At 43.9% G+C, this 22,745-nt stretch overlaps 2 protein-coding genes across 2 annotated transcripts in view; both read left to right on the top strand.

Moving 5' to 3' along the window:
- The window catches only part of MYOCD (myocardin), a 492,789-nt gene that overhangs the window by 184,833 nt on the left and 285,211 nt on the right, over positions 1-22,745 (top strand). The window lies entirely within an intron of this gene.
- The window catches only part of ARHGAP44 (Rho GTPase activating protein 44), a 490,736-nt gene continuing 483,382 nt past the window's right edge, over positions 15,392-22,745 (top strand). The window contains exon 1 of the mRNA XM_082441382.1: positions 15,392-21,349. The gene's annotated coding sequence lies outside the window, so the exon portion shown is untranslated. The remainder of the gene's footprint in view (positions 21,350-22,745) is intronic.

Consider the following 22,745-nt stretch of genomic DNA (forward strand, 5'->3'; position numbering starts at 1 on the left):
AAGTCAGTTGAAAGACGGTCATTAATAGCCTTTCTACAATAGCCTTTCTACTCACTATATTTATGTGTGCACCTAGTGGGAGAACTTGGGGGGGATTTGGATTTACTAAGATAGTCATTTTTGTAAGCTGTTAAAATGCTATGCAGATAGAAGGAATAACGATTATTATAGATCTGCTCCATCGGCCACTTCCTCTTCCCTCCGTCAGTTATTTCTTCCTGCGTTCTCTGTTTCTACCACTTCCCTCTCTGCAGTGTTGAATTCTGAGCATGGTAGCTTATTGCTTTGGTGGCTCCCTGTGAACTATGCTCCTGGCCTTCACGTTCTAGTGTATCCCCACCCACTGAATCTGGGCTTCCTCGTGACCTGTTTTATTCAGTAGCACGTGGCAGAAGTGACACTGATCCAGTTCTTCACCTGTATCTTCAGAAGGCCTAGAAGCTGCTGCTTTTGCGTCTGGGGAAGCCATCCACCATGTAAGAAGTCCTGATACCCCAAGACCTTAATGCTGTGAGAAGCCCAAGCCAGCCATGCTGAGAGTTTATGTAGATGAGAACCGAGGTTCCCATCCATCAGATGCAGCTGTTTCACAGCTGGTACCCAGTACTGCTGACTCAGCCATGGGAGTAGCGCCATCTTGGAACTGGATTCTCTTGCCCCACTCAAGCCTCCTCAGTTGATGCCACATGAAATGCAGACGAACTGTGTGTTCGTTTCCTGGAGTAGCTAGAACAAGGAACCACAAACGAAGTGACTAAAGAACAACATAAGTTTCTTCTCTTACAGTTCTGGAGGCTGGAAGTCTGAAATCAAGGAGTTGGCAGGGCCCTGCTCCCTCTGAGGGCTCTGGGGGAGGATCCTTCCTGCCTCTTCCAACTTCTGGTAGCCCTGAGTATTCCTCGGCTTTTTGGCAGCCTCACTCCAATCTTCAATCTGCAGGGAGCTGTCTCGCCTCTGCATCTGTGCCCAAAGTTCTGTCTTCTTTTAAGGAAACTAGTCATTGGAGTCAAGCCCACCCTAACGAGCTCATCCTAACTTCGTACATCTGCAAAGACCCAATTTCCAAAGAAAGTTGTATTACTTGGTCCTGGGGGTTAGGACTTAAGCCTATCTTCGGGAGGGGCACAATTTAATCCATTACAAACTGTCCACAATGAGCTCTGCCCTCGTTGCAGAATCGTGAGCAAATATAGACTGATTGTAGTTTTTAGCCACTGAGTTGGGATTACCTTGTCATGCGGCAGTGGATAATGGGACCCCGAGGTGCACCCATTTGATGCCCTCACTTCAGAGACACCTCCGTCCCCTGCGGTGGATGGCACTTCTTTCTTTCTGTCACCGTTTCCTCTCCAGACAATTCCCGCCGTAGGGAATGTTGATGCCCACAATCCCAATTCTCTTATTTGTATAATCCCTGCTAATCTTCCTGGTCCCATGCAAGTTTGCATTAGCGGTCATGTCATTTCTTCCTTTCCCAGTGCGATTATTCCAATAATTTCAAAGTCTTCTACATTCTCACTTTTCTAGATCTCTGCTGGATGTCTGGCCTTACAATAGCCACAGACTTCTGGCAGGTCCCTTCTTCCTTTCATGGGTCTATACTCTCTCTCCTCACTGTAAGGGTCGGGCTCCATGTCTTGTCACTGGCTTGTGCTGAGGATCTGGCAGGTGTGACCTGGACCACATCAAAAGTGCAATAAAATTGGAGGTAGTGAGCTAAGAATTGAAGGTGGAGTGGGTACTTGATGTGGATTCAGGGTGGGGCGCGATGGAACGCTAGAGCGGGAATGAACCTATGGGATAATTCTGGCTATTTCATCTTTTATTCCAGCCTAACTTCCCTGTCACTCATAAGCATCCCAAATCCTTGCTTGTATGGTCGCTAGTTTGGAAAATTATCTCCCACTCATTTTTATATTAATCCACATCATCTATCTCTTTCAAGACTCCAGTCCAAAACTCACCTCTCTTTCTCCCTTCTCTTCCATCACATCGAATCTCTGGAAGTCCAGCCGTCTTTCTCCATGCATTATTAATATCTTTATGTCACCCCCAATCTGTGCACATATTCACACAGAGATAGACTCTGGGTCCTCCACGACTTTGTCTGACTTGATGCGCCAAAGTGCTACTGATGAAGACATAAGAGTTGAGGGTGGGAGAGAGGTCCAAGATGGTTCCCTTAAGTCTCAGGACCAATGGACATCAGAGAAGCAGGGGGTATGGAGTGAGCATTGGAAGGCAGGCATCTTCAATGCACATTATTCTACAGCTTCCTATGGATCCAGTACTTTCCAGAAGGTGTTATGTTTCATGAGTTCAGAATGGATAATTCTCTCATGCAGATCAATAGACAATTAGATAGACCTTGCAGTGCCTGACCGATGAACCAAAAGAAGGAACAAGGGTAGAAAGAGAGGCTTAATTTCCAAGAAAATTGCATCTAATCATGCACAGCTTGTAAAAAAAAAAAAAAAATTTTGCCCTCAATTATATATGTGTTATCACGTATGCCAATGATCCTAATAGAGGAATTTATTACAAGGTGACACTGAGATTGCGTTTTAAGGGAAAAGCATTGGACTGGCCAAAAAGTTTGTTTGGGTTTTTCGTAATGTTATGGAAAACCTGAATGAACTTTCTGGCCAACCCAACATCCTTTCATTTGTTACTTCATGAAGAAAATATATCCTAAGCAACTGTTTGGTATTTGGCACTGGATGTCTTGGGTTTGGTTCCCCAGAAGACCTGAGTGAAGGATTCTGTGCAAGTCTTTCATTAAGAGCATGCTCCCAGGATAAATTGAACAGGGAGGGGGGAGATTCTGGGATTCTCTGAGCCCAGTAGTTTCCTGTGTGCTGTGAAGAGGCAGAGAGAGAAACTGACAGAGTCAAGAGCCTTCTGTCCAAGCTCTGGTTCTGGCTTTATCTAGTGGTGGGCTTAGATGAGTTCCTTCAAAAGCTTTCCTGAAAGCGTTTGGCACAGTTAAATAGTGTAACCTGTCAATTTAACAAATGCCCAGCGAGAGCCTTCCAGGCTAAGAACAAGGAGATAAAGCTGCAGAACTGGAGGATCCTTCTGGGAGATTCCCAGCTGTGATAACGAGCTGGAGTCTTGAGTCAGCAAAGCAGCCACACCCAGCCAAGAGGGTGCCAACCAACACTGGCGTAAAGTGGAAATGGGGTTGCTGGTTAATTTAGGGTTTCACGTGTGATTTTGTCCATAATGGAAATGTGCCCCTCTTGGGCTGAAGACAGCAGTCTAGAATAGAAATAAAAATTCACTTCTCCCCGATCCAGCCCCTACCTCTGCTAAAATAAGTGTTAGCGAAATAACTCAAGATTCCAGTTAGAAAGCATGACATCTTTTTTTTCTTTTTTAATTTTTTTGGTTTTATTGAGGTATAATTGGCGAATAGGACTTGTATATATTTAAGGTGTACCACTCAATGTTTTGATATGCATATACATTGTGAAATGATCACCACAGTGAAGCTAATTAATACATCCATCGTCTAAGTTACCATTTCCTTCCTCCCTTCCTTCCTTCATTCCCTGTCATTTCTCTTCCTTCATCTCTCTCTCTCTCCACTTAAGATCTACCTTCTTAGTAAATTTCACGTGTCCAATACCGTATTGTTAACTACCATCATCATGCTGTACAGTAGCTCTCCAGAACTTACTCTTCTTGTATAACTTTGGAGAATTCCTCCTCATTTTCCACTCTGGTAACCACCGTTCTACTCTCTGTGAAGATGTGCATCTCATTGCCTGGCTATAACACCAAATAGTTGGTTTGTCCAAAGCACCTCCATGTTCGAATGACCCTGTGTGAGACCCCTCAGCCATGGGATAGCAGAAATGGGCTCAAATCCATAACAGTGAGGTATCCCACGGTGTTATAAAAAGTTGAATTGTTAGGGGGAAAACATCATATCTCCTTTGTTCATTCAACAAATATTTACGAAGCCCCTGCTAGATACCAGGCATTGTTCTAAGCCGTGGGACGCAGCAGTGAGTAGAACAAACGTAGTCTCTACCCTCATAGAACTTACATTCTAGTGGAAGACAGATATAAGAACAATGAATAAGTAAACATAATAGTGTTTCAGGTGGTGATAGTGTGATGGAGAAAAATGAGCCAGAGTGAGAAGTGAGACTGCTCTGTTGTATGGGGTGGTCCAGAAAGGTTTCACAGATAAGATGGCATTGGGGGAGAACTCTGAAGGAGGGGAGCCATGCATCCCTGGCAAGGTGTGTGCAGTAGGTGTGTGTGTGTTTAGAGTGTTCAAAGAATGCCTGCTGTGGCTGCAGGGAATCCACTGAGAAGCAGAGTGGGAGGTCGTAGTGGTGGGAGGGGCCAGTTATATAGGGCAATTGTTCTCAAACTTTCCTGTACATGAAAACCACCCGAGACCTTTTTAAAATCTTAGTGTCCAGCCCGTACTCCTGATCAGACTCTGTGGGGTTGAGACGCCAGTGGTCAGTGGTTCCCAAAGTCCTCCTGGTGATTCCATTGTGTAGCCATGGCTGAGAACCAGCAGTGAGGGGCCTGTGGGCCATTGTTGGGAGACATGATGGTTCATTATGTCTGTCAACCCGGCTGGACCACAGTGCCCAGACAGGTGGTCAAACATTATTCTGGATGTTTCTGTGAGGGTTTTCTTGGATGAGGTTTATATTGAAGTTGGTGGGCTTTGAGTAAAGCAGATTGCTCTCCATAACGTGGGTGGGCCTCATCCAATCAGTTGAAGGCCTGAATAGAACAAAAGCCTGATCTCTCTCTGGAGCAAGAGGGGATTCTGCCAGCTGATGACTTTTGCACTTGAACTGCACCCCTGGCTCTCCTTGACTCTCCAGGCTGCTGGCCCACCCTGCAGATTTTGGTCTTGTCAACCTCCATAAACACATGAGCCCATCCCTTTCATCTCTCTCTATATATACATCCTGTTGGTTCTGTTTCTCAGACAAACCCTAATACAGGAGGATCGTAAGCAGGGAAGGAATTAAAATCTGATTAACTCTTTAACTAAATCTCTGGTTGCTGTCCTAAACTTCGACCATAGAGGAGTCAAGGGCAAACGCAAGAAGACCGCTTAGGAAGACACAGTAATAACCCAAGCAAGAGGTAGCGGGGGCCTGGACCCCACTGGTAGCAGGGAGCTGATGCAAAATTGTAGGATTCTGCATGCTCTCTGAAGGTAGAGCCATCAGTATTTGCTGTTGGATTCATGACAGTTTTGTTACAGTCTATTTTGGAGATCTAGGGCTTCATCAAGTCAGAGGTTAGATTAGTCACTCATTTTTATTCGATTCAGATCACATGAGGCCAAGCAGAAAGGGACCATAAGTGTTAACAGAGACATGAAGCAAAGTGAAAGCCTGATCCTTAGAGAATTCTGGCCTCAACCAAACAATTCAAACCTTTTCAAACATGTTGGAATAAGCAAGAAACAAGACACGCTTTGACAGATCATTTATTTCTAAACTATATGTATCTTAAGTGTAAGTGAATCCAGCTGTTTCTCCTCCTCTTCTCCCTCCCTCTCCCATCTTTCTGATGAGGCACTGACAGCCTCAGAACACGTCGAGTGCAATGTTCGCACAGCGGGACAAACATTGCATCACTCTGACCTCAAGAGGCTGAGTTTTCTCCCGTAAGTCATCACCCAGACATTCAAGTGTCACTGCCATTGGCAATAGAGCCTCCACTCAACCCAGGTCTGGCACGCACCAGGCAGAGCCTTGGTCAAGGTGGACGAGGAGGCTCTTTCTGTCCCCGTGCTCTGTCTCCTCTCTGTTTCAGCCCTACCCTCACTTCTCAGGTCCAGGAACCTGCCTGCTGTCTTGTACTTCAGGGTCTCCGTGCAGGTGTCCCCTTTATCTGGTGGCCGTTTCTCCCACCTGCTTCACCTGGCCTGCGATCTCAGTCTTTCCCACGGAGCCTCTGCCTGAGGTGGGACAGACTATGTCTCCTTCAACCTCTCCTTCAAGGCTTCTTCCACGCTGGAGCCTTCCTTGCGTCCCCATGCACACTAGGTCACCTCCCCATTATTGGCCTCTATAGCAACCTCAAAGATCCATTGTTTTAAAAACAGCCAGCCCTCCATATGCATCCTTAGGTCTGCTCTTATACTCTAGCCTCTGAAGTTCCATGAGGATGGCCCCAAGCCTGCCTGGTTGACTTCTCCACGCCCAGCCAGTAGTAGAGGACCGTGTGCCCTTGACCATCAGTTAATAATTCTTGAAAAGTTGCTATGTGCCTGGCACTGTGCTAGTCCCTGAGTATACACTGGCGCTCCAGTAAAGATTTGTTGATGGACTGAGTCATGTAATCCAAATTTAAACGCATCTAAATTCTTGATCATTTTTCTGAAACTTAGGTCCAATTCCCAAATTTCTAGTATCAGTAAAAGGCATCACGATGCTCTCTCTCAATCTCTGAGCTAGAAATGCTGCTTTCTTGATTTCTTGTGTGAAGTACCATCAAGTCCTATAAGTTCGTCCTTTCAAATAATCTTTATATTCACCACTTCTTTATTCCTGCTGATGCTAATTAGTGGTCCTTATCATGCCTGAATTACTAAAATAGCTATGGGCATCCTTCCTTCCTCCTCAGAGGAACATTATCAGGAATTTGGTGCATATCCAGTCCACAATTCTATACTCTTACACACACACACACGCACAATATGTGTATAATATGTGTATATATGCACAGTTGACCCTTGAATAATGCAGGGGTTAGGGGCACCGACCCTCTGTGAAGTTGAGAATCTGAGTTTAACTTACTGTTTTTATGGAAGTATAATTGATGTATAATATTATATAATTTACAGGTGTACAGTGAAAATCTGAATATAACTTTCAGTCAGCTGTCCGTACGTGCGGTTCTTCCGTATCTGTGGATTTTTTCTTTTTTTTTTGCTGTAAGCCTTCCAGCACTCTGACTTTTCAAATGATTGGAATAGAATATTTTGTTTAAAACTCTAAAAATAAAGGAGATGGTAAAATAAATTATGCAAATACAAGCCAAGTGAAAACATTGTGATGTTAATACAGAAGTAGAATTCGAGGCAAAAAATATTACATAGGACAAATATTTTTTTAATGGAAGCTTGTGTCCACAAGGAAAATATAAAATCATGAGTATTTGTGCTTCCCAAACACCATTAAAATAGATAAATAAAAACTGCCATAGGAACAATTGCCAGAAACACAGCAGCTTTTGGGGTTTTAGCATAGCTCTTTTAGTCATTGTTAAATAAAAGAAACAGGAGGGAAAGGATAGAGAGTTTAAATAATACAATTAATAAGGTGGTTTTAATAGGCATGCTGTCTATTAAACAGAAGTTGTATTGACTATGCATTCCAATTATGAATCTATAAAACTAGAAATAAATAACCAAAACATAATAAAATAATCCCAATCATCTGGAAATTTTAATGCACTGTCCTAAGTAGCTCTTGCAAGAAAGGGAAACATTGATCTTCAATTAAAGTATTTTTAGAAAGCAATGATAATGTGAACACTACAAATTAAAATTTATGGGAAATGGCAAACAGAGCATTGTTCAAAGAAAAATTCATAATCATAAATACTTTAATTCCCAAAATGAAATGAAAATGAAATATACTAACTCAAGAAATTGGGAAAAGAAAAATGAACAAGAAACTAAAACAAGAAAAAACAAACCACAGAATATAGGAAAAATGAAACAGGAAAAATTATATAACATAAAAGCAAAAATCAATGAATTAGAATTTATAAATAATACAAGTCAATGGTAAAATTTACTTTGTCTAATAAAAAAGGAGACACACTCCAAAATGTAACTTTAGGCACTAGAAAATATGTATAATCACAGATATCAAGTAGATAAAATACTTTGAAAATAAATAAGGTCCAAAGCTAAAAAATTTGAAAACTTTAGAAAGATATAAATTAGAAAAGTTTACTGAAGCAGAAAATCTGAAATACTTAAGAGAAAAATGGAAAAAAGATATTACCACCAATAAATGTGTCAATTCTAGACACTTTTATAGGTGAATTCTGTCAAACTTTCAAGGGACAGATAACCCCCATCATGTAAAAGCTCTTCTACATTCTATCACTTTCTAATTGTATATTGGAAAAACAATCTCTTTCAACCTCAGTTTCTTAACTAATGAAGTTAAAGTAATAATAGTAAATACACCTGACTCTAAAAATGTAAGGAATCATACACACTTAAAAAAAAAACAAAAGACTAGACTTGATAAGAAACTAGTCATGTGGTCAATTATAAAATAAATATATAAAATCTTAACACCATTATAATAGAAAAGTTGTCTTTGTAAGATATAATTAATCCCATTCACACGAGTCATCAGAAGACAAAATGCCAAGGGGAATGGTACAGGGTGCACCAACGTACTGAGGGACCCAAAAGAAAATATGAAGTACGTGGACAGTGTGATGCTAAATTTCTAATTTTTCTGTGGCATTTGCTTTTGCGCTTTGATTTCTGTGACAGTGTTGGTCAAAATATTTTCTGTTGTTCTCAACAAAGGGCAATATCTCCTCTCATACATTTCTCTAGTTTGTAATAAATTAGTTTTCTACTGAACACTGATGAACAAATACGTTTCCTATGTTTAACTTGTATTGTGAGTGGGTTGGCTTCTATATTTTGGAGGAGAGATTGCCTCTTTTGCCCAAATGGTGACTCATGTAAATTAAGTACATGAGGATTCTCATGATTAGATCACCAAGGAGGCATGAGGGGACCTCCCAAGAGGCCAGAGCAAACAACATCTCCACCACTGGTCTGGCATTTGGGGCAGCAGCAGAAGGACATGCGATTAGACATAACACATCTCCGAGAAAGCCTAGGGTGGATGTCAATTCCCAGAGATCTGTGCTCCTAAAAAAAACCCATGACATCAGCCAGTGCCAGACTCCAGCTGCTTCCTAAGGGTGCCCATATAGCTGCTGCTTTATCATCTAGTGGGAATTGGAAACAGTCTTCTACCCCAGAACTTTGTCCTGTAACAGGGGTTCCAAAGTAAGTTAGTACAGCAAGGATGTTAGGATTTTTAATATAAATCTCCTCAGGCTGGAATGGTACCCTGCCATCCATGGGGGTGTGGGCACAGAGGTGGCCGATTGTTCAGAACAGGCTACGATGAATTTCACATACATATCCACCACTGGTATGTTGTCTTATCCCATCTTGATTCATCTCCCTCTTATCTTTCAGAGGTAGATATTTTCACTGTCTTTTCTCAGTTCATGTGATCCCCTCGTTGGTAGTTCTAGCTCTGGATATTGTTCTCCAGATCCTCTGATGCTGCTTTCTTTGCCCCCAGAAGATAGTTATTGAGCGCCATCCGTGTTCAGGGAACAGGACTGGGAGTTAAAGGGGCAAAACCCTAAGACGCGGTTTTTGTTACTGAGGGGTTTACAGTCTTTGTTGTGTAATCATGATTCACAAACAACGTCCACGAAAAGCAGCCTCGGCCAAGGGCTGAGTGAGTGGTGAAGGGCCTGGATGGTAAAGGTGTTCTGGGGGTGGAGAGAATGATCATTGAGGCCAGTGGAAGCAAAATGGGGAGGGGACAGATGGAGGTGCCGGAGGGTCAAGGCTGGCTCGGGCACCTGGCTCCTGGCGATGGGAACTGGGCTGCTGCCTTAGGAGAGGCTGGGAGACACCCCCAAACCCCAGCCCCACCCCACGCTCCCACTGCTGCGAACATTCACCGAAGCAGAGCTCTTTGCTGGGGAGTGTGGCTTCCTCCCCCTGAATTTAAGAAGGTGGGGCTCCCAGGGCAGATCCAGGGCAGAGAGGCTGCAGGGGGAGGGGAGAGCGTAAGGTGAAGGAGGGCAGCCTCGCCAGAGGCGTCAGGGGGCCCTACCCTGCCCCACCTGGTCACAGGGGAAGAGGGCAACGGGCCGCAAGGCTGAGGGCTCTCCATCTCGGCAAAGCTCTGCGCCAGCATCCCATGGCCCCTGGTGCCGCGGCTCCCACGGGCCCCTCCCCCCTTCAGGAAAGGTGGTAGGCGGAGAAGGAGACTCCCTGAGAGCGCGTCTTCTCCCTCCACAAGCAGGGTTATATGATCTGGGCTCCAGGTCACAAAAGATGGGCTCGCCCTGGGTGCCTGACCAGGATAAATTCAGGAGCCGCATCCCAGGCAGAGAGTCCTGCTTGGCATATACTTGGGGCAGGTAGAATGTGAGGTGGGGTTGAGGTTCGGGACGTTCGCCCAGCCACTAACGAAGCAGCAGTCCAGCTCCCCTTCGGCTTGGGGTGCCGGCACCCGTGCCTGATGTCAAATCTCAGCCACCTGCACTTGTCCCGCCCCCTGCTTTTCACTGGTCCTCGTGACCATTCTCGCCACCCCAGAGCACCTTAGCATCTGTGGTCTGCACGTCTCACTGAGCCAGTGGCTCATCGTGCTTTACCACAGAACTGTTCTAAAATCCTAGTGCCTTAATATAAATAGGACTCTGGCTCTGCCACGTTACGGTTTCCTCACCTGTTATCCGGGACATGGTACGGGGCAAGTTATAAAACTTCACCCCTCTCGACGTCACTCATCACTAGAGAAATGGAGGTCAGAACCACAGTGAGGTATCACCTCATGCCTGTTAGAGTGGCCACCATCAAAAAGACAAGTGATACAATAGCCAAGACATGGGAACAACCGAAGTGTCCATTGACAGATGAATGGCTAAAGAAGTTGTGATGTCTGTACGTACACAAGAGAGTATTATTATTATTATTATTTTTTAAACATCTTTATTGAAGTATAATTGCCTTACAATGGTGTGTTAGCTTCTGCTTTATAACAAAGTGAATCAGTTATACATATACACTATGTTCCCATATCTCTTCCCTCTTGCATCTCCCTCCCTCCCACCCTCCCCATCCCACCCCTCTAGGTGGTCACAAAGCACCGAGCTGATCTCCCTGTGCTATGCGGCTGCTTCCCACTAGCTATCTATTTTACATTTGGTAGTGTATTATTGAGCCATAAAGAATAAGGAGATCTTGCCATTTACAACAACATGGCTGGATCGTAGGGGTATTAGATTAAACGAAATAAGTTAGAGGAAGACAAAAACTATGATTTCACTTATATGTGAAATCTAAAAACAAGCAAGTCGACTCATAGAAAGAGATCAGACTTGTGGTTATCAGAGGTGGAGGCGGGTGGGGGAATCAGACGAAGGTGGTCAAAAGGTACACACTTCCTGTTATAAAGAAAAAAAACAAAAAGCAAAAAGCTCACCCAGGGTGGGAGCTGGGTCATCACATGGCAATGAAGCATTTGAGCTAGCGCTCCGAGGTTGAGCGGGTTTTCTCGAACTCGAATTGGCCGGGAGGAAACTAGCCTAGAAAAGGAGAACGGCGTGAGAACTCAGCTCACAGAAGGGGAATTCCGTGGTTTGCTCAGACGGCGTTAAGAAGTCCGTTTTGTTGGAAGGTGTGGACTTTGAGGGGCAGGGCTGTAGGCAGGCAAAGGTTGAGGGGGAGCCGGGGGCTCAGGGAGCCAACACACAGTAACGTATCCAGTCACATCTCCGTCCACGAATGTCCTCCTGTGACTTGCGAATCCAATGTGGTCTGTGGGCCAGTAGCATTGGCATCCCCCGGGAGTTTGTTAAAACGCATTTGTTAAAACGCACCATCTCAGGCCCCACCCCAGACCTTTTGAAACAGAATCTGTATTTCCACAAGAGCCCAGGTGACTTATGTGCACATTAACTTTTGACAAGCACTGTTCTATCGCACAGATGATTAAAAGTCCAAGCCTCCCTTGAAGTCTTAAACAAGAACAGATGGCTCTGAAATACGGCTTAACAACTGGGTTTCGAGTCATTGCCTCGAACCTTCCTTTCTCCACCAGCTCCCTGCATCCTCCACGGAGATGGGGCCTCAGGTGGTCTGACAGTTGAGCAAAAGCACAAGAGCAGCCAGACAAGGGCAGGTTCTTGGGCTCCGCCCTCCACCACTGCCAGGGGATCCGGTGCCTGTTGTCCCAGGACCAGAGTGTGAGACGCACTGGGCTAGAAGCACCGCTCCTCCTCCTCGAGTACAAGGTTCTGGAAGGATTGGGGCGCTCACAAATATTAATATTTCCTGTGCAAAGAAGGTTCGGATTCATTGTCTTGGTCTTTCACTTGCCCAGCCCTGCTTTAACTGGACATTTATCACAGTTAAAGTGTAAATAGTACCATTAGCTTTCCAAGCAGTGATAAAATTAGCCATGTAAACAAAGCAAGTCAGTGACCTTAGGCAGACCCCTTGGTGACTCTGACCCAACACCTACTAAGATGATTAGTTAGGGCACATTGCAATGGGGCAAAGGGGCCCCAGCGAAGAGAGATGGGGTGGAGGAAACGGGATGGTTCTCTCCCTGTTTATTTCCTGAGAACCATCCGATGCCCGGGACTGGGTCCTGAAACGTCTGCGGATGATTAGGGCTCTGGATGTCTGGAGCTTCAGCCCAGCTCTGTGCCAGACTCCGTCACAGTTAGTTTTCTCCTGGAGCAAAGGTCCTTCCAAGTTCAGATTTTCTTGCTGCGTGCGCTCTGGCTCCCTGAGAAGGGGATGCTCTCGCCCAAAGCTCCAGTGAGGAGACACCAGGTGGAGCGGGAGGCCAGCCACGGTGGCTGCTTCCATTCTTTGTGAAGATGGGGTTCTTTCTGGGTCAGTGGAAACTGCTAGTTCGAGGCAGATTCGGATAGGAGCCCCACCTCCTCCAGGGGGTGCCTCTTGTCGAGACGCGGCCCACGTGCGCACTCCTGCTTCTAAACTGCTGGTTTGTGTTACTGACTTGGACTCCTTCTTATTGGATTGTTTCCTCTCCTGATCGTTAAGATGATGGCAGAGGTCCTGCATTACACTTGCTTTTGTCTTCCTGATAGAAAAAGTCCAGGATCTGAGTCAGAGGTCCTGGCTTATTGTCCTAGTTCTAATGGAGTAAAGGAGAGAAACATTCCTTCCATGCTCCTTTTAGATCCTTCCGGGGGGACGGCAGTCCGAATCTGGTGACGTCAGGTGGCAGGTGTTAGGGGCCGCTTTGAGTGGCGAGCCACGTGTGAAAAGGACCAGTTTGCAGGTGAGTGTATGTGTGTGCATGCATATGTATGTTTTATGTCTGCATGTATGTGTGTGCATGCATGCATGTGTGTATGCATGTGTGTTCACGTGTGTGCGTGTATGTGTGTGCATGCACATGTAGGTTTCTAGATCTGTGCATGTACGTGTGTGCGTGCGTGTGTCTCCATGACGTCCTGCTCCCAGGCAGCGGCAGCAGTGAGCTCAGAGTTTGAAGGGCTCTCTCCGCTTTCTCATCACCCCCGTGCCAAACAGGCCAGGGGCTAATTGGAAGCGAGGCCAGCCTAGCACTCGTTATTAGCGGCAAACAGAGCAAATCAACACCGTCCCTTGGCTGTGGGGACCCTCTCTGGCTCTCCTCTCCTCATCCATTACGTGTAAGCTGGCGCCAGAGTCATGCCCCAGCTCAGGTAGCAGGGAACTCAGCGTTAGAACTCAAGCTCGCAAAACCCATCTGCCATCGCTTCCCCACGTTGACTCCTCTCTCAGGAGACCTCCAAGGAAAGGTCTGTGGTGATTTCCGTGTCCAAGTCTGTCAATTACCACCTGAATCCCATGTTTACCCTCACGTTCTACTGTGTTCTGGCCCTTCTTACAAATAGGTTCTAGTACCTTCTTACCCATCACATGAAACTTTCCCAACCACAGACTTCTCTATAAAATAGAGATCATGGGATTAATGGCCACACTCACAGAGATTTAAGTGAAATAACGTTGGACAATGCTTGGTGGATTTTAAAAACATATTCAAAAGGAAGTTTCTTACTGTCTTTCTCTGCGGGCTTGGTGTGCTTTCTTGATGGAGACAGTGATCGTTATAGGATGGTTGATTGAACAAACAGGTCACACTCGTTTTTTTACCTGTAATGGATGAATTACCGTATCCACTGAGAAGTGATTTTATATTTTTACAACGAGGTATAAGAGTGGGAATACTCTGGCGGGGAGGGAGGGTCTATTTATCAATCACAAGTTGGCTATGAGGACGAACACTAGGCTCTGCCATCGAAGGTGTCAACCTGTTAGGGCTCCTTCTTAAAGAGGGCTCCCTTAATTCAAACAGTATGGTATGGTTTTGCCAACATATTGCTCTAAACAAAGGTGGATCGATTTTTATGCTGGGTGTGGTTCCTAAACGCTTGGCCTCCATAAACATACTCTTGACATGGAAAACAAATAGATCAGGACACTGATATACCCTTCCCACATCAGAGGAACATCTCACTCTTTTGTTTAATCTATTGAGCCTTCTGTATCCAGAATGTAGGAAACCAAACACTGACATGAAGGACAATCCCCTGATAAAAGCCCTCAAGGAGGCCTGCTGTGCTCTGTATAGTATCACTGCCTTGCACACGGGCCAGCTGATTCCAATCTCCACTGGCACAGTAAGGCCACGTGAGCTCGGATAAGTGCATCCTCCCTGCGCAAGCCCTGACATCCACTTCCACGCTGCTGGAAATCAAGGCTGGTCCAAGTCCCTCAGGAATTCAAGCCAACCTCTTAGGTCAGTCTCTCTCTCCGTCTCCGTCTCTGTCTCACTCTCCCTGTCTCTGTCTCTCTCTTTCTCTCTCTCACCCCCGCCTGGGTCTCTTGTCTCCTGCCTACAAGCATATTTATCTCTCTTGTCCACTGAAACGAAAACAAATCTCACAAAACACAATACCTTCTCTCTTATCCTACCATTTTACTATAGGCACGCTGCCTACTTTCTTTCCTTTTTGTGTCTCATATATGCAGAGACCTCTTCACAATCTGATACTGTTTCTTGACCAAAAATTTTCTTTTTTATCCCTTTTGCTCCGACCTCCCCACCCAGATGGCTTCCTAACAGTGCTCTCAGTGGCCACTCGGTTGGCAAATCCAATACCTATCTTGTAGGACTCAACTTCTTGACTTCTTTTTTTTTTTTTTTAAAGTATTTTTAAAAATATTTTATTTATTTATTTATTTATTTATGGCTGTGTTGGGTCTTCGTTTCTGTGTGAGGGCTTTCTCCAGTTGCGGCAAGTGGGGGCCGTTCTTCATCGCGGTGCGCGGGCCTCTCACTATCGTGGCCTCTCTTGTTGTGGAGCACAGTCTCCAGACGCGCAGGCTCGGTAATTGTGGCTCACGGGCCCAGTCACTCCGCGGCATGTGGGATCTTCCCAGACCAGGGCTCGAACCCGTGTCCCCTGCATTGGCAGGCAGATTCTCAACCACTGCGCCACCAGGGAAGCCCTCAACTTCTTGACTTCTTTACAGCAGTTGACCCTGTTACATTTCACTTTCCGTTGTGTGAACAATGCTTTTTTATTTTCTGTTTTGTGATGCTCTGACATCTAGGGCCTTTGCTGACCGTGGGGGGGGGGACTGCCCCTCCCAGGTGTAACTACTTCCTAGAGGTAGGAAACAGCTTGCCCTTAGTGAACCTTTCAAATGCAACCCTCCAACCCCTTCTTCTCCAGGGCCTTCATGCTCAGGGCCGCTATTCTCCTGCCCTAATCACTCCAGGGCCAAGTAGCAGACAACTAGGGGCATCCCCTGTGCCCTAGAGCCTGCTGAAGTGATTTAAACCAGCCAATCCTAAGCCTGCTCACCCTGCCTCACATGTTTTCTCCCAATTAGACCACAAGAAAAGCTCTTATCCATCTTTTTCCCCTCACTCCCTGTCTCCTGACTGACCCTGGTGCTTCCCCATGTGGCCCTGTGTGTCTCGCTTCCTGTTTCTAGGGATCTGTGAGTATAAAAACACTTCCTTCATAAAAGATCATTTCCATGTCTGTGTCTTACCATAATCAATTAAAAGAAATCCCAGGCACCTTTAAAACACATTCTCTTCTTGGAAAGTGCTTTTGGAACAGCTCTTAACTGCTGCTTCTTGTCTTTTTGCATTATTCTATTTTTGTTTCTGATTTGACTACAGAAACTCTGGAAATCAGGGTCATACCTATGAGCTAAGAGATTTCTAACTGTGAGATGAGGTGGGTGGCAAATACAACATGGTTTTGTTTTTCTTAAAGGTAATAGAGAGGAAGGGTTTAGAGAAGATGACAGTTAGAATAAACTCTTGGAACTGTACATTGTACATGTTCAACCTGTGAGATAAAATCAAAAAAGCAACTTTATCTCCCACAGTCCCTTTAAAATTGCCCTTGCCATTGGATAAGAATGGCAAGACCCAAGGTTGGGTACTTAAACTCACCTGTCAGTCTGAGTACAGTTAGTAAAATGACCTATTCCATGCAGGAGCCCAAATTTCAAACTTGACTTAGTGTTATATCTTTTTTGCTCCCCCTGCTAGGACTAGTTGCCTGCTGCCTAGGAGGGAGGGACAGTCAGCTTTTTCTTTATGTCTGGTTCATCTCAACCATCATCTTACTTTACTTTAGCTTATGTACCTTGCAGGGCTGGAACACAGGAAAAGAAGAAGAGAAAATGGATATTCAGATTTCTTATTGGACTGATACTATCTCAAGATGGCTTTGCTCTGTTTGTACCAGACAAGGGTTAAAGCTGTCTCTTCCTCCAGAAGGTGCTGTTATGAGCTCTCTGGAGTCTTTGCTGCTGCTGGGCCCTTGGGCTTCAAATCCTGGGCCTCTCTTTTGGCTACTACTCCCCTCTCAGCCCCGAGATTTCTGGTTGTGCACAAAACTTTCTCTGTCGGATTGCATTGCACTTTCAAACAGTCCTCTTGGACAGGGTTTAAAATGGCTTTAGGACAACATGCCTTTTTAAGACTTAGGTCTGATCCCCTCCCTTTGGAGAGGAGCACAGTCACTTCCCAGACACACAGGCTGCTTTACCTTCCCACGTGTTCTTCCCAGTGACAGAAAGCACATCTCGAAAGCTCTGAATGGTCTCATTCCAGCCCCTCTCACCAGGCGTGGGTTTAAAAGAAACACCACCTACCCCTGCCCCATTTGTGGGCAATGGAATTCAGCCCAGCGGCATCTCTTTCCCCTTCTCTTTGGAACAGAGCTTTGGAAATGCGCTCTCTCAAACTTTCCTTTGAACCCTTTATCCCCCCAAGTCTCAGAATCAAAACTTCCATTCTCACATCTCAAAGAAAAGTGAGAATTCTTAACTGATTTTAAGATACCCATATTTTTAATGATCTTCCTTGAAATTATGCAACTATGTAAATTATATAGTACAATTAGGTATTATGTTTCTTCTTACCAATGTATCATAAGGAAAAATCAGGCTATACTTTCTAACGTTGAGTTTTCTACACCTGTGCAAACTCTCTCTGTTTGGACAAGACCATAATCTAAATTTGTGATTCTCAAACTGGGCAGCACATCACTATAACCTGAGGAACTTATTTAAAATTCGAATGTCAGGATCTATTCCAGGTGGACTAAATCAAAGTCTCCAGGCCATCAGCATTTTTATCAAGCTTCACCTGTGATTCTCTTGCATTACTAGGTTCATTGGTCTCCTGGTAGTAGGTAGTCAGAAATGCCAATGCCACCTCCAAGGATATAAACAGCCGCCGACAGGCACGTCTTGTAAATTCAAATTTACGAAGCATTAGTCTCCCCTGTAGTTCTAATTAGGAGTAAATCTCAGCAAAATGTTATTTTTATTTATTTGTCACGAGGGTTTCTCTTTCTGTAGCTTTCTCTTCTCTGGAAGAGTGAAACCACCTCCAGGTTTACCAGTTAGCTCCCTGTTGAATCTGTTGTTAAGGGATGTCCCCGTTCAACAGAGTTGCTAGGGAAGCCTGAGTCCTAACCTTCAACCCCCGGTGTTGACCTTCAAACGGCAAATCCGTTATTACTCTGTTGATCCCCTTGTTTTGTACTAGGCCTGACTACTTGGGTCTTTGCTGCCAATTCTCTTGTTTTGTGTCTTGGTAGCCTTGGGGATTTTAAACATTTCACCCCTTTCTCTTTCTCCTTAATCAAAAGAACTGACGTTCTCCATGGCTCTCATCGGTAACCTCTGGGTATGAAAAATTATATCAAAAGTTCATGACCATTCAAACGTCTTCCCCATCTCCTATTCTGATTTTGTCTTCAACCAGTGGTAAAGAGCTCCCTCTGCTCTAACACACAGTCTCAGCTCTGATGCTGTGAGTTTTGGGGGTTCTCCTAAGAGAGATAGGTGGTGCTGGCCAAGGCAGAACACATATTTGGAGGTGAAGGTCTGGGATACAAATTACAATCTATACCTCTCTTCGTCATCATCCTTGGAATCTAGACAGTTAAAAAATTCCAGTTCTTCTCTCTCATCTTCCCTAGCCTTTACCTCCTTTCACTTCAGTATTCATGCAGTTACTAGAGTTACTCTTGTCAATTCTAAATCTCCCAAGCCTAACTTCCTCCACCCCTCCCCTCCCCATGCTCCTTTACAGCTTCCTATTATTCACAGATGGAAATCCAGAGTGGGCATATGGCTGAGTCCCTGTACAACCTGGTGTCAAAGGGCATTTCCAGTTTTGACTTTCATTTCTCCCCATGATGCTCCTAAATTTTTCCATTTTGTCATGGTCCTCCAAATATGCTTTGTCCTTTCATGGGAGCATGCTTTTACCCCATGGAGCTCCCCTCCTCACAGCTGGAATTGGGGAAAGGAAAGGGAACTCATTTGTTGAGCTGCTACTATATTCCAGGCACTATGATAAATGTCTTTTGTGTGTGTGTGCGTGTGTGTGTGTGTAATTCATGTCTTTCAATAGCCATTAAAATCCTTATTTGCAGCCCTGTTTTATATATAAGAAAATATCAATAGATGGTTTAAATAATCTTGTCTGTAATCACAGAATTAACAAGAACTCCCCACAACTGAGCTTCTGTGTCACTTTTCCATGAAATCTCTTTCAGTTTGTACATAGTTCATTGCTCTCATTCCCTTATTCATGTATACTTATTTATGAGTATTTAGTGAGAATGTACTTTATGCCAGGCACTGTGCTGGGTCCAGGGGCAGGAGTAAGACAGAACATATTCTTGCCCTCGAGGAGTTACATTCTTGCGGGGAGGTGGATAATACACCATTAAACAAATAACTAAGAAAATTAGTGTGGTAAGCTCTGTAGAAGTGATAAATAAGGTAATAGCAGGTGAAAGTATCTGGAAGGAGCCTACTTAAAATACAGAGTATCAGGAAAGGCCCTTGTGAGGAGGTGATATTTAAACGGTGACTTAGAAAATGAGGAAGAGCTAAAATAAGTGGTAGAGGATGAGCACTCCAAACACAGGGAGATGTGAGTGCAAAGGTCCTGGGGCAGGAAGGAAATTGCTTGGTATGTTTGGGGGGTACTTTTGCATGAAGTGGTAAAAGCTGAGGTTGCAAAGGTAGGTTGGTACCAGATCATGTCGAACTCTGAGGTCACTTGGGATTTTATTCTGAAAGCAATGTAAAACCTTTCAAGGATTTTTTAAATGGCTTTATTGACATATAATTAACATACAATAAACTGAACATATGTGAAGGGCGCTATTTGATCAGTTTTGACATACACATACACCCATGAAATTATCATCATGCTTGAGACAATGAACATAGCCATCATCTCCCAAAGTTTTGTTATGGTCCTTTGTAATCCCACACTCAGAACCTTCCCTGACTGCAACCTCAGAAGACCACTGATTTCCTTTCTGTTACTATAAATTAGTTTGCATTTTCTAGTATTTTATGTAAATAGGATCAATTACTTGGGTCTAAGGTATGTACTTTTGTGCATGTGTATGACTTGTAGGTTTTTCATAGATTAAAACCTAAAATTTCATAGATTTAACCTTTAATCAGGTTAAAGAAGTCTCTTCTATTCTTACTTTACTGAGAGTTTTTATCAGGAATGGGTGCTGTATTTTGTCAAATGTTTGTTCTCAATCTTTTGAGATGGTCATCTTTTTTTTTTTTTAGACTATTAATTGATTGTTTTGAATGTTAAGCCAAAAATACGTTCCTGGAATAATCCCTACTTGATTTATTATCCTCTTTACATATTGTTGGATTAAATTTGCTAAGATTGTGTTTAGAAAATTCGTACCCAGGTAGTTTTCCTTTCTTGTAACATCTTTTTTTGGATTTGGTATCAGAGTAATGCTGGCCTTATAAAATGGTTTGGGAAACATTGCCCCCCTTCAGTGTTCTTTGAGTTTGTTCGAATGGGTGTTATTTCTTCCTAATGTTTGGTAGAATTCACTAACGAAGGCATCTGTACCTGGAGTCTCCTTTGTTTACAAGGCTTTAAGCTACTAATTCAATTTTTAAAAATAAAGGATTATCTGTTCAGATTATCTCTTTCTTCTTGAGCAAGTGTTTGCCTTATGTCTTTTAAGGAATTTATCCATTTCTTCTAAGTTGTCAGATTTATTGTCATAAAGCTGTCCGTAAGAAATAATCCTTTTAATATCTGTAGAATCTATAGTAATGTCATGCCTCTCGTTCTTGGTACTGTTAATATCACCGCGCCCCCCCCCCCCATGGGTCTGGTTTACCCAATTTATTGCTTCCCACATAACCAGCTTTTGGCCTCATTTATTTTCTCTATTATGCTTCCTGTTTTATGTTTAATTGATTTTTGTTCTTTGTAATTTATTTATTCTATTTTTTTTTTAGTTTAACTTGTAATTCCTAAGAGTTGTTTGTTGGTGGGGGGCATTGTTTATTCTTAAGGAAGAGGCTACCTGTCAGTGGCACAAGACCCATCGCCAGGCTTTTTTCACTGTGACTAATGAGAAGAGAAATTATTCCCACTCTTGAGTGACCACTGAGAAATCCTTCTCTCAGATCCTTGCACGTGGATTTCCCCCTGTATCAGTTAGTTCTCTCACAGATACGCACTGAGCGACACGCAGCTCAAGGAGGACCTTCTGCAGCTCTCTCTCTCTCTCTCTAACTCTCTTCTCTCCAGCACCCTCTCCTGAACTCTGACTTCCTTGGCTTCATGGACTCCTAGTACTGGCTCCTCAACTCACCAAGGCTGCCAAGCCTTTTCTTCCCTGTCTTTGTACCATGACTTGGACATTCTCTCCAGGCACTAAGCTGGGGCCAACAGAGGGCTTCACTTTGTTTCATGTCTCAACTATCACTCTCCTTCATTGCCTGATGTCTAATGTTATAAAAATAGTTTTGCATATATTTTGTATTTTTAAATCTTTTTTTAAAAATTGAAGTATAGTTGACCTACAATGTTGTGTTAGTTTCAGGGGTACAGCAAAGTGATTCAGTTACATATATATATAATATATAATATATAATACATATATATATATATATTCTTTTTCAGATTCTTTTCCATTATAGGTTGTTACAAGATACTGAGATATTGAGTACAGTTCCCCATGCTATACAGTAGGTCCTTGTTGTAATATTTGTTTTTGTCTGGCTTACTTAGTATGATAATCTCTAGGTCCATCCATTTTGCTGCAAATGGCATTATTTCATTCTTTTTTATGGCTGACTAATATTCTATTGTATATATGTACCACATCTTCTTTATCCGTTCATCTGTCAATGGACACTTAGGTGGCTTCCATGTCTTATTGTGTATTATTTTTTAGTTATTTCATATGGGAGGATAAGTCTATTTATTCCACCTCTGTCAGAAATGAAAGTCTTATTCCTTTGAAGGGTTTTAAGTGGAGGAGTGATACTATACCAGTTGAAGTTTAAAAAGATTATATACCAACTGCAGTGTGGGAAACAGATTGGAAGTGTGATGGGTCTTGAAGCTAGATTTTTTCAGGGAGCGTGCAAACAGAGAACAGGTCCAGTTGCCTTGGGAGATGGAATCCACCTGACTTGGATATGGAGAGGGGAGGAAGGGGAAGAGTCAAGGCTGCCTCCTGAGTTTTTCCCCAGAACAACTGTGCTGATGGGGAAAGCCATGGCAGGGCCATTGTGGGAAGGCAGACGTCATGACTTACTGTTTGTACAGAAGCTTGAGATGCCTCTTTAATCATTCAGGTGGAGCTGATCAGACAGGCAGAGGGCAGTAAGAATGTGGAGCTCTGGGGAGAGGTCAGGGATGGAGACAGAAAAATATTCATCAACGTACAGTTGTTCAAAGCTCTGGAACCAGATGAGACCACCTAGGGAAAGAGAGTAGATGAAGGAGAAAAGAAGACCCAGGACTGAATCCTAAGGGGTCTAGAGGTCAGGGGAAGAGGAGGAGCTGAGATGGGAGACCAAGCAGAACCTGTCTTCCTACGATACTTAGTTTCTTTATTTAACCATGAATCATTCCGTATTATAATTCCTGTAGGTCCACCTGTCACTCAACTGGCCTTTGAGCCCCCGAGGTTGGGGGCCCTGTCTTACTCTTTATCACCCACTTCTAACTCAGTGTCTGGCACCCTTCAAATGAATTCTTCGAATAAATGAATGAATGGATGGATCTATTGAAATGAATGAATCCTTCAAATGAATGGATCCTTCAAGTGGATGGATGGATGGATGAGGTTAGGAGGTGATTGGTGTGAAAGCAAAGGGATACAGCCTTTTCAGAGTCCAGAAGACAATTCTGAGAAAAATTAGGCTCAGGAAAAAAAAAAAAAAAAAAAAAGGAAGATTGTCGTGAGCCCGTTTCCTGATCTGTAAACTGTCAGGCCTGGAGAAGCGATCTCTCATGTTCCTTCCGTGGATACAGTGGACGCGGACGGGAACTCTCTGGCTTCCTGCTACAGAACCCCAGGAGACAAAA

This window comes from Balaenoptera physalus, assembly GCF_965194825.1.
Source record: "Balaenoptera physalus genome assembly, chromosome: 20".
Lineage (NCBI taxonomy): Eukaryota > Metazoa > Chordata > Mammalia > Artiodactyla > Balaenopteridae > Balaenoptera > Balaenoptera physalus.